At 37.4% G+C, this 13,189-nt stretch overlaps 1 non-coding gene across 1 annotated transcript; it reads left to right on the forward strand.

The window, feature by feature from the left end:
- The first annotated feature begins 2,119 nt into the window (after positions 1-2,119).
- Positions 2,120-2,227, forward strand: LOC112781458 (small nucleolar RNA R71). The gene has a single exon (XR_003192234.1). It is a non-coding gene; the product is annotated as a small nucleolar RNA R71 (small nucleolar RNA).
- Positions 2,228-13,189: the final 10,962 nt, after the last annotated feature.

Raw genomic sequence — 13,189 nt, forward strand, 5'->3', positions numbered from 1 at the left:
AGATTTACAACCTTGCACCCAATTAGGCATGCAAAATGCCTTTGCACACAACTCTGGGCGTTTAGCGCCAGATTGGTGCTTGTTCTGGGCGTTGAACGCCCATTTGTAGCCTATTTCTGGCGTTGAACGCTAGAACCATGCTTGTTCTGGGCGTTCAGCGCCAGCTCTTCTCCAGGGTGCATTTCTGGCGTTCAGCGCCAGAACCATGCTCTGTTCTGGCATTGAACGCCCAAAACATGCTTCTTACTGGCGTTTAAACGTCAGTAAGGTCTTCCTCCAGGGTGTGATTTTTCTTCTACTGTTTTTGATTCTGTTTTCAATTTTTATATTTATTTTGTGACTCCACATGATCATGAACCTAATAAAACATGAAAAACAATGAAAATTTGATAAATAAACATTGGGTTGCCTCCCAACAAGCGCTTCTTTAATGTCAATAGCTTGACAGTGGGCTCTCATGGAGCCTCACAGATGTGCAGAGCTTTGTTGAAACTTCCCAACACCAAACTTAGAGTTTGGATATGGGGGTTTGACACCAAACTTAGAGTTTGGTTGTGGCCTCCCAACACCAAACTTAGAGTTTGACTGTGGGGGCTCTGTTTGACTCTGCTTTGAGAGAAGCTTTTTAAGCTTCCTCTCCATGGATGCAGAGAGAGATCCTTGAGTTGTAAACACAAGGTTGTCCTCATTTATTTGAAGGATCAATTCTCCTCTGTCCACATCAATCACAGCTCTTGCTGTGGCTAGGAAAGGTCTTCCTAGGATGATGGATTCATCCTCATCCTTCCCAGTATCTAGGACTATGAAATTAGTAGGGATGTAAAGGCCTTCAACCTTTACTAACACGTCCTCTACTTGTCCATAAGCCTATTTTCTTGAATTGTCTGCCATCTCTAAAGAGATTTTAGCAGCTTGCACCCCAAAGATTCCCAGTTTCTCTATTACAGAGAGGGGCATGAGGTTTATTCCTGAACCAAGGTCACACAGAGCCTTAAAGATCATGGTGCCTATGGTACAAGGTATTAAGAACTTTCCAGGATCCTGTTTCTTCTGAGGCAATCTCAGTTGATCCAGATCACTTAGTTCATTGGTAAACAAGGGAGGTTCATCTTCCCAAGTCTCAATGCCAAATAATTTGGCATTCAGCTTCATGATTGCACCAAGAAACTTGGCAGTTTGCTCTTCAGTAACATCCTCATTCTCTTCAGAAGAGGAATACTCATCAGAGCTCATGAATGGCATAAGGAGGTTCAATGGAATCTCTATGGTCTCTAGATGAGTCTCAGATTCCTTTGGTTCCTCAGAGGGAAACTCCTTATTGATCACTGGACGTCCCAGGAGGTCTTCCTCACTGGGATTCACGTCCTCTCCTTCCTTTATAGGTTCGGCCATGGTGATCAATTCAATGGCCTTGCACTCTCCTTTTGGATTTTCTTCTGTATTGCTTGGGAGAGTACTAGGAGGAATTTCAGTGATCCTTTTACTCAGCTGGCCCACTTGTGCTTCCAAATTTCTAATGGATGATCTTGTTTCATTCATGAAACTCACAGTGGCCTTAGATAGATAGAGACTAAGTTTGCTAGATTAGAAGTATTTTGTTCAGAGTTCTCTGTCAGTTACTGAGTGGATGATGAAAAAGGTTTACTATTGTTAAACCTGTATCTTCCACCATTATTAAAGCCTTGTTGAGGCTTTTGTTGATCCTTCCATGAGAGATTTGGATGATTTCTCCATGATGGATTATAGGTGTTTCCATAAGGTTCTCAGGATCATAAGCTTCTTCTTCAGAAGATGCCTCTTGAGTACTGTTGGATGCAGCTTGCATTCCATTCAGACTCTGAGAAATTATATTGACTTGCTGAGTCAATATTTTATTCTGAGCCAATATGGCTTTCAGAGTATCAATTTCAAGAACTCCCTTCTTCATAGGCGTCCCATTACTCACAGGATTCCTCTCAGAAGTGTACATGAACTGGTTATTAGCAACCATGTCAATGAGTTCTTGAGCTTCTACAGGCGTTTTCTTTAGGTGAATGGATCCACCTGCAGAAGTGTCCAATGACATCTTTGATATCTCAGATAAACCATCATAGAATATATCCAAGATGGTCCATTCTGAAAGCATGTCAGAAGGACACTTTTTGGTCAGCTGCTTGTATCTTTCCCAAGCTTCATAGAGGGATTCACCTTCTTTCTGTCTGAAGGTTTGAACATCCACTCTAAGCTTGCTCAGCTTTTGAGGAGGAAAGAACTTGGCTAAGAAAGTCGTGACCAGCTTATCCCAAGAGTTCAGGCTGTCTTTGAGTTGAGAGTCCAACCACACTCTAGCTCTGTCTCTTACAGCAAAAGGGAAAAGCATGAGCCTGTAGACTTCAGGATCTACTCCATTAGTCTTAACAGTATCACAGATCTGCAAGAATTCAGTTAAGAACTGAAAAGGATCTTCAGATGGAAGTCTATGAAACTTGCAGTTCTGCTGCATCAGAGAAACTAGCTGAGGTTTCAGCTCAAAATTGTTTGCTCCAATGGCAGGAATGGAGATGCTTCTTCCATGTAAATTGGAATTAGGTGCAGTAAAGTCACCAAGCATCCTCCTTGCATTATTGTTGTTGGGTTCGGCTGCCATCTCCTTTACTTGTTCGAAATTATCAATAAGGTTGTCTCTGGATTGTTGTAACTTAGCTTCTCTTAGTTTCCTCTTCAGAGTCTTTTCAGGTTCTGGATCAGCTTCAACAAGAATGCCTTTTTCCTTGTTCCTGCTCATAAGAAAGAGAAGAGTACAAGAAAAGAAGAGGAATCCTCTATGTCACAGTAAAGAGGTTCCTTATAGTTAGTAGAAGAAGAAAAGGAATAGGGGTGAAGAGGAATGAAGAATCCAAACACAAGGGTAAGGATAGGAGCAGTGATGTGAGATGAAGAGGAGTGTTAGTAGATGAATAAATAATTAGAAGGAGATGAGGGAGAAGGATTTTCGAAAAATAATTTTTGAAAAAGAGTTAGTGATTTTCGAAAATAATTTTTGAAAAGTGTTAGTAATTTTCGAAAATTAAAAAAAATAAAAAATGAAAATAATTAGTTAATTAAAAAGAAATTTTGAAAAAGAGGGAAGATATTTTCGAAAATTAGAGAGAGAGAGTTAGTTAGGTATTTTTGAAAAAGATAAGAAACAAACAAAAAGTTAGTTAGTTAGTTGAAACAAATTTTGAAAAGATAAGAAGTTAGGAAGTTAGAAAAGATATTTTGAAATCAAATTTTTGAAAAAGATAAGATAAGAAGATATTTTTGAAAAGATATGATTGAAATTAGTTTTTGGAAAAAAGATTTGATTTTTAAAATCACAATTAATGACTTGATTCACAAGAAATCACAAGATATGATTCTAGAACTCAAAGTTTGAATCTTTCTTAACAAGCAAGTAACAAACTTGAAATTTTTGAATCAAAACATTAATTGATGATGTTATTTTCGAAAATTGTGATATAAAGATAAGAAAAAGATTTTTGAAAAATATTTTTGTAATTTTCGAAAATAACTAAGAAAATTGAAAAAGATTTGATTTTTGAAAAAGATTTTGAAAAAGATAGGATTTTAAATTGAAAAATTTGATTTGACTCATGAAAACAACTAGATTTTAAAAATTTTTGAAAAAGTCAAATCTAATTTTCGAAATTTTAAGAGAGAAAAAGGGAAAGATATTTTTTTTTATTTTTTGAATTTTTATGATGAGAGAGAAAAACATGCAAAATGATGCAATGCATGAAAATTTAGGATCAAAGTATGTGATGAATGCAAGAACACTATGAATATCAAGATGAACACCAAGAACACTTTGAAGATTATGATGAATATCAAGAACATATTTTTGAAAATTTTTATATGCAAAGAAAATATGCAAGACACCAAACTTAGAAATCTTTCATGTTTAGACTCTATGGATGCAAAAATGCACATGTAAAACAAGAAAAGGTGCAAAACAAGAAAACATCAAGATCAAACAAGAAGACTTACCAAGAACAACTTGAAGATCATGAAGAACACCATGAATGCATGAATTTTCGAAAAATGCAAAATGAATATGCAATTGACACCAAACTTTCAACTTGACTCAAGACTCAAACAAGAAATACAAAAATATTTTTTATTTTTATGATTTTCTAATTTTTTTGTATTTTTTTTTGAAAATTATTTGAAAAAGAAAAATAAGGATTTCAAAATTTTTAATATGAATTCCAGGAATCTTATGCTCTTTAGTCTAAAGCTCCAATCAAAGGGTTAGGCATGGCTTAATAGCCAGCCAAGCTTTAGTATGTAACTCAGACATGACACGCCTGACATACCCTATCCAGAAGAATTAGATATGGCTTTACAGCCAGCCAGGCTTCAACATGCTTCATGAAATACTAGAATTCATTCTTAAAAATTCTGAAGAGAGAAATATATTTTTGAAAACATTTTTTATTTTAAATTTTTTTTTTTGAAAACAAAGGAGAAATTTTTGAAAGATTTTTTTGAAAAATTTTTGAAAACTTTTTGAAAAGAAAACGAAAAGAAAGTTACCCAATCTGAGCAACAAGATGAACCGTTAGTTGTTCAAACTCGAACAATCCCCGGCAACGGCGCCAAAAACTTGGTGTTGTTGCCGGATCAAAATTTGGCACTGATGTTACCGGACCAAAAGCTTGCCGAAAACTCGAACAATCCCCGACAACGGCGCTAAAATCTTGGTGCACGAAATTGTGATCTCTAGTAATGGCTCCAAAAACTTGGTGCTCTAATCTCAATTCATAATTTGTCACAACTTCGATACAACTAACCAGCAAGTGCACTGGGTCGTCCAAGTAATAAACCTTACGTGAGTAAGGGTCGATCCCACGGAGATTGTTGGTATGAAGCAAGCTATGGTCACCTTGTAAATCTCAGTCAGGCGGATATAAAATAGTTATGGAGTTTTCGAAAATAAATAATAAACTAAGGATAGAAATACTTATTTAAATCGTTGGTGAGAATTTCAGATAAGCGCATAGACATGCTTTCGTTCTTCTGAACCTCTGCTTTCCCACTGTCTTCATCCAATCAGTCTTACTCCTTTCCATGGCTGGCTTTATGCAAGGGCATCACCGTTGTCAATGGCTACATCCCATCCTCTTGTGAAAATGGTCCAAATGCTCTGTCACAGCACGGCTAATCATCTGAGGTTCTCGATCATGCTGGAATAGGATTCACCCTCCTTTTGCGTCTGTTACTATGCCTAGCACTCGCGAGTTTGAAGCTCGTCACAGTCATTCAATCCCTGAATCCTATTCGGAATACCACAGACAAGGTTTAGACTTTCCGGATTCTCATGAATGCCGCCATCATTCTAGCTTACACCACGAAGATTCTGATTAAGAGATCTAAGAGATACTCATTCAATCTAAGGTAGAATGGAAGTGGTTGTCAGGCACGCGTTCATAAGGAATGATGATGATTGTCACGTTCATCACGTTCAGGTTGGAGTGCGAATGAATATCTTAGAAGTGGAACAAGTTGAATTGAATAGAAAAACAGTAGTACTTTGCATTAATCTTTGAGGAACAGCAGAGCTCCACACCTTAATCTATGGAGTGTAGAAACTCTACCATTGAAAATACATAAGTGATAATGGAGTTCATTGGTCTCGGCCTCAGAGGGGAACCGGAGTAACCAAGACTGCGAATACAATGATAAAAAGTTCTATTTATACTAAACTAGTCACTAGGGTTTACAGAAGTAAGTAATTGATGCATAAATCCACTTCCGGGGCCCACTTGGTGTGTGCTTGGGCTGAGCTTGAATGTTACACGTGCAGAGGCTCTTTCTGGAGTTGAACGCCAGGTTGTAACGTATTTCTGACGTTCAACTCTGGTTTGTGACTTGTTTCTGGCGTTTAACTCCAGACAGCAGCGTAGAACTGGCGTTCAACGCCCTTTTACGTCATCTAAACTCGGCCAAAGTATGGACTATTATACATTTCTGGAAAGCCCTGAATGTCTAATTTCCAAAGAATTTGGAAGCGCGCCATTTTGAGTTCTGTAGCTCCAGAAAATCCACTTTGAGTGCAGGGAGGTCAGAATCCAACAGCATCAGCAGTCCTTCTTCAACCTCTGAATCTGATTTTTGCTCAAGTCCCTCAATTTCAGCTAGAAAATACCTGAAATCACAGAAAAACACACAAACTCATACTAAAGTCCAGAAATGTGAATTTAACATAAAAACTAATAAAAACATCCCTAAAAGTAACTAGATTCTACTAAAAACATACTAAAAACAATGCCAAAAAGCGTATAAATTATCCGCTCATCACACGCCAGCCCCAAGAAGTCACTTGGGCGTGCCACTTGAGAACCCAGGCGTGGCACGCCAAGCTTGAAGAGTTCATAAATCCATGAGCGTGCCACTTGAGAAGCATGGCGTGGCACACTGGTACAACAATCCAGAGAAGGGGCTGAAGGCAATTGAAGACTGGGCGTGCCACTTGAGCAACCAGGCGTGGCACGCCAATGCACAAAGGACCAAAAGCAAGGACTGGGCGTGCCACTTGGTATCGAAGGCGTGGCACGGAAACCTTAGCATTTCACTATGGCGTGCCACTTGAAGACTGGGGCGTGGCACGCCAACTACTGGAACCAAGACAAGATCATGGGCGTGGCACGCCAGCCTTTAGACGTGGCACGTTGGTATAAGTTTCTAGAGTGGATGAAGGAGGCCAATTACATGGGGCGTGCCACTTGATATCGAAGGCGTGACACACCATTCACCATTCTTCATTTAGGCGTGCCACTTGAGCGACGAGGCGTGGCACGCCAGTGTCATTCAGAGCGAAGCATTGGGGTGTGCCACTTAAGTTCGTGGCGTGGCATGCCAAACAGAGGAACCACCTACTCACAAAAGGGACATGGCACGCCAGTTCACACTAGTTCAACTTTCCAGAGAAGCCTAGCCAAGCATGAAGCAAGGGCGTGGCACGCCAGTACAAGTTTAAAGAGGCAAAGAGAAGTGAGAAAGGCAAGGGGCGTGCCACTTGAGTTCGAAGGCGTGGCACGCCAAGGTTGAGAGAGGGACAAGCGTGCCACTTGAAGGATTAGGCGTGGCACGCCAAGCTGGAAATGAAGGGCACATGACATGCCAGAAAAGCGCCAGCCACACGCCAGCCGAGAAGTCATGCTTATTGAGTGTTTTTCTTTACCCTCCAAAATGTAATTTTCCTTTTTCACTTTTGTAATTCTTTTATTTTACTAGTAGTATAAATACCCCCAAGGAGTACTGAAGAAAGGGGTTAAACAGTTAGTTTTAGATCCACTTTTACACTTCACTTTTGAGTACTTTTTGAGCTATGAGTAGCTAACTTCCCTCTCATTGAGAGAGGGAGCTCTGTTGTACTTGATGGATTGATGATAGCGAAATCCTTCTTCTCTTTATCTCCTCTTTGATTTGCTAGAAGGAATTTTGTTCTTAATGCTTAGTATTCAATTATCTTGGGAAAGAGATTGAATGCAATTGGGTTTCATGGGAACCTTGGGAAAGGAAACATGAAACCATGCTTGAAATCCCTTCTCACACTAGAGTAGAATCTGGGTTTTGGTGTTTGGATATGTGACATATAATCCTCCCTCTACTTGGACCTATAATGATGTGTGGAATAATTAGGGACCAAGCATATCTCTCTTCATGAGGAATTAGACCAAGGAATTGGCTATTGATCAAGATCTGAGAGATTGAGTCACCAAGGGATTGGGGCTCAATCAATCATGATTGCCAAGAGGTCAATGAGTTGCATGATTGAAGGGGATATAAGCTAGATTCGATCTAAAGAGACAACATCTCCCAATCTCAATGAATTTCCCCATTCTTATCTATCCATTTCTTTACAGTTTATTTTTACATTCAGCAATTCTCCATTCCCATTTACATTCAAGTCATTTATGATTCTGCCCTTTACTTTTCGCCATTTATATTTCTGTACTTTATTGCTTTTCTTTATATTCTAGTCATTTACATTTATGTCATTTACAATTCTGCACTCTACAATCCTATTGATCCGCTTGACTAATTCATCAACTGATTAAAATTGCTCGAATTTGCCAATCTCTATGGATACAATCCCACTCCACTGTGGGTTATTACTTGACAATAATTTTGGTTTGCTTGCCAAAAGGACTAATTCACCAATTTTGAATGGGGTGTGAATTCCGGTCATCAGTACTGCCGGATGCAGCTTGCATTCCAGTCAGGCTCATCAAGATCATATTACTTGCTGAGTCAATATTTTGTTCTGAGCCAATATGGCATTCAGAGTATCAATCTCAAGAACTCCTTTTTTCTGAGTTGTCCCATTATTCACAGGATTTCTTTCAGAAGTGTACATGAATTGGTTATTTGCAACCATTTCAATGAGTTCCTGAGCTTCTGCAGGCATCTTTTTCAGATGAAGAGATCCACCAGCAGAGTGATCTAATGACATCTTGGACAATTCAGACAGACCATCATAGAATATACATAAGATGCTCCATTCTGAAAGCATGTCAGAAGGACACCTTCTGATCAATTGCTTGTATCTTTCCTAAGCTTCATAGAGGGATTCACATTCCTTCTGTCTGAAGGTTTGGACTTTCACTCTAAACTTGCTCAACTTTTGAGGTGGAAAGAATTTGGCCAAGAAAGCACTCACCAACTTTTCTCAAGAGTTCAGGCTTTCTTTAGGTTGTGAGTCCAACCATGTCCTAGCTCTGTCTCTTACAGTAAATGGGAAAAGCATAAGTCTGTAGACCTCAGGATTAACCCCATTGGTCTTGACAGTGTCACAGATTTGCAAGCATTCAGCTAAAAACTGATGAGGATCTTCCAATGAAAGTCCATGAAACTTGCAATTCTGCTGCATTAGAGAAACTAATTGAGGCTTAAGCTCAAAGTTGTTTGCTCCGATTGTAGGAATTGAGATGCTTCTTCCATAGAAGTCAGAAGTGGGTGCAGTAAAGTCACCAAGCATCTTCCTTGCATCTCCACCATTGTTGTTATTTTCGGCTGCCATGTCTTCTTCTTTTTCAAAAATTTTTGTTAGGTCCTCTCCAGAGTTTTGTGCTTTAGCTTCTCTTAGTTTCCTCTTCAGAGACCTTTCAGGTTCAAGATCAGCTTCAACAAGGATGTTCTTATCCTTGTTCCTGCTCATATGAAAAAGAAGAGAACAGAAAAGAATAGGAATCGTCTATGTCACAGTATAGAGATTCCTTTATGTGAGTAGAAGAATAGAAGAACAGGATGAAGAAGGGAGAAGAAGAAGAATTCGAACACAGATAGAGGGAGTGGGTTCGAATTTTAAGAAGAAGAGAAGTGTTAGTAAATAAATAAAATAAATAGAAGTAGATGAGAGAGAGAGTATTCAAATTTTAATTTAAAATAAAAGAAAAATATTTTAGTTTTTATTTTAATTATTAGTTAGAATTCGAATTTAAGAAGGAAAATAAAATCAAATTAGAATTTAAAACAATTAGTTAATTAAAAAGAATTTTGAAAAGTGGTTAGTGATTTTCTAAAATTAGAGAGAGAAAAGTAGTTAGGTGATTTTGACAAAGATAAAAAAATAGTAAAACAATCAAAAAGTCAAGTAGTTAATTGAAAAAGATTTGATAATCAATTTTGAAAAGATATGATTGAAAATCATTTTGAAAAAGATTTAAAAAGGAAATTAAAAAGATTTTATTTTGAAAATTAAAGTTGATTACTTGACTAATAAGAAACTAAAAGATATGATTCTAGAATTTAAGGATTGAACCTTTCTTAATAGGCAAGTAACAACTTGAAAATTTTTTATTCAAAACATTAATTGTTAGTGATAATTTCGAAAATTATGAAATAAAGTTAAGAAAAGGATTTTGAAAATCAATTTTTGAATTTTTGAAAAATAGGAAAGAAACATGAAAAAGATTTGATTTTTGAAAAAGATTTGAAAAGATAGAATTTTTAAATTGAAATTTTGACTTGACTAACAAGAAACAACTAAATCTTAAAAAATTTTGACAAAGTCAACCCAAAATTTTGAAATTTATGAGTGAAATAAGGGAAAGATATTATTTTTGATTTTTTTGAATTAATGAAGAAAGAGAAAAACAAAACAATGACACAAAACATAAGAAATTAAGATCAAAACTAATAACGCATGCAAGAAAACTTTGAATGTCAAGATGAACACCAAGAACACTTTGAAGATCATGATGAGCATCAAGAACATATTTTTGAAAATTTTTAAGAAAAGAAAAACATGCAAGACACCAAACTTGGAAATTTTTAAACCTTAGACACCAATAATTCGAAAATGCATATGGAAAACAAGAAAAGACACAAAACAAGAAAATCACAAAATTAAACAAGGAAAATCATCAAGAACAACTTGAAGATCATGAAGAACATAATGCATATATTTTCGAAAATTAAAGAAAAATTAAAACATGCAATTGACACCAAACTTAAAATTTGACACTACACTCAAACAAGAAACACAAAATTTTTGGTTTTTATGATTTTATTATTTTTTTTGTATTTTTCGAAAATATTTTGGAAAAAAAGAATAAAGAAATCCAAAATTTTTAATAAGAATTCCAGGAATCATGCAATGTTAGTCTAAAGCTTCGGTCCAAAAATTTAGACATGGCTAAATAGCCAGCCAAGCTTTATGTGAAAGCTTCGGTCCAAAAGATTAGACATGGCCAAATGGCCAGCCAAGCTTCAGCAGAGCATTACATACAATAGCCAAATTGATGGGAATCAAAAAGCTCCTGCAATGATAAGTGAAAGCCTCAGTCCAAAAAAATTAGAGATGGCTTAGCAGCCATCCAGGCATCACATATCATCTGAAACTCTAGAATTCATTCTTAAAAATTCTGAAGAACAAATATATATTTTTTTTCTTTTCGAAAATAAAAATAAAAAGCTTAAACATAAAATAAAATTACCTAATCTAAGCAACAAGATGAACCGTCAGTTGTCCAAACTCGAACAATCCCTAGCAACGGCGCTAAAAACTTGGTGCGTAGAAATCGTGATCTCACACTTTTCACATCTCTGCACAACTAACCAGCAAGTGTACTGGGTCGTCCAAGTAATACCTTACGTGAGTAAGGGTCGATCCCAATGAGATTGTCGGCTTGAAGCAAGCTATGGTCATCTTGTAAATCTCAGTCAGGCGGATTCAAGTGGTTATGGGGTTTTGATAATTAAAATATAAATAAAACATAAAATAAGATAGAGTTACTTATGTAATTCATTGGTGAGAATTTCAGATAAGCGTCTAGAGATGCTTTGTTGCTTCTAAACCTTTGCTTTCCTATTGCCTTCTTCCAACCATGTGTAACTTTCTTCCATGGCAAGCTGTAAGATCCTCTCAGTGAAAATGGTCCTCTACAGTTTCTGCACGGATAATCAACTGTTGGATTTCTCGTCTCGGATGAAAAATACCAGGTACAGCTACTGATGAGCGGATAATTTATACGCTTTTTGGCATTCTTTTTACATAGTTTTTAGTATGATTTAGTTAGTTTTCAGTATATTTTTATTAGTTTTTAAATAAAAATCACATTTCTTGACTTTACTATGAGTTTGTGTGTTTTTTTGTGATTTTAGGTAATTTTTGGCTGAAATTGAGGGACTTGAGCAAAAATCAGATTCAGAGGTTGAAGAAGGACTGCAGATGTTGTTGGATTTTGACCTCCCTATACTCAAAGTGGATTTTCTGGAGCTACAGAACTCCAATTGGCACGCTCTCAATTGCGTTGGAAAGTAGACATCTAGGGCTTTCTATCAATATATAATAGTCCATACTTTGCGTGAGTTTAGATGATGCAAACTGGCATTCAATGCCAGTTCCATGTTGCATTTTGGAGTTAAACGCCAGAAACAGGTTGCAAAGTGGAGTTAAACGCCAGAAACAGGTTACAAAGTGGTGTTCAAATCCAAGAGAAGCCTCTACACGTGTAAAGCTCAATGCTCAGCCTAAGCACACACCAAGTTAGCCCCGGAAGTGGATTTCTGCATCATTTACTCATTTCTGTAAACCCTAGTAACTAGTTTAGTATAAATAGGACTTTTTACTATTGTATTTTATTATCTTCAGTTCATCTTTGTTCAGTTTTATGCTATCTTATACCTTTATGGGCGCTGGCCATTCGGCCATGCCTGGACCATTATCACTTATGTATTTTCAATGGTAGAGTTTCTACACACCATAGATTAAGGTGTGGAGCTCTGCTGTTCCTCACAAATTAATACAAAGTACTATTGTTTTTCTATTCAATTCAAGCTTATTCCTATTCTAAGATGTTCATTCGCACCCAAGAACATGATGAATGTGATGATTATGTGACGCTCATCATCATTCTCACTTACAAACGCGTGCCTGACAAACACTTCCGTTCTACATGCAAACAAGCTAGAATGAATATCTCTTAGATATCTAATACAGAGGACCGAGTCCGAGATATTAGAATCTTCGTGGTATAAGTTAGAATCCATGGACGGCCATTCTTGAGATCCAGAAAGTCTAAACCTTGTCTGTGGTATTCCGAGTAGGATCTGGGAAGGGATGGCTGTGACGAGCTTCAAACTCGCGAGTGCTGGGCGTAGTGACAGACGCAAAAGGATAGTAAATCCTATTTCAGTATGATCGAGAACCGACAGATGATTAGTCATGCAGTGACAGCGCATTGGACCGTTTTCACAGAGAGGACGGGATGTAGCCATTGACAACGGTGATGCCCAACATACAGCTTGCCATGGAAAGGAGTAGGAATGATTGGATGAAGACAGCAGGAAAGCAAGGGTTCAGGAGGAACGAAAGCATCTCTATACGCTTATCTGAAATTCTCACCAATGAATTACATAAGTATCTCTATCTTAGTTTATATTTTAATTATGTTTTAATTATCAATTCTCTATAATCATTTGAATCCGCCTGACTGAGATTTACAAGGTGACCATAGCTTGCTTCAAGTCGACAATCTCCGTGGGATCGACCCTTACTCACGTAAGGTTTATTACTTGGACGACCCAGTGCACTTGCTGGTTAGTTGTGCGAAGTTGTGACAAAGTTTGATTCACGTTTGAGAGCACCAAGTCTTTGGCGCTATTGTTGATGATCACAATTTCGTGCACCAGCTACCGCATGGCTAATCATCTGTCGGTT

The sequence above is a fragment of the Arachis hypogaea genome, chromosome 19 (genome assembly GCF_003086295.3).
Source record: "Arachis hypogaea cultivar Tifrunner chromosome 19, arahy.Tifrunner.gnm2.J5K5, whole genome shotgun sequence".
NCBI classification, from domain to species: domain Eukaryota; kingdom Viridiplantae; phylum Streptophyta; class Magnoliopsida; order Fabales; family Fabaceae; genus Arachis; species Arachis hypogaea.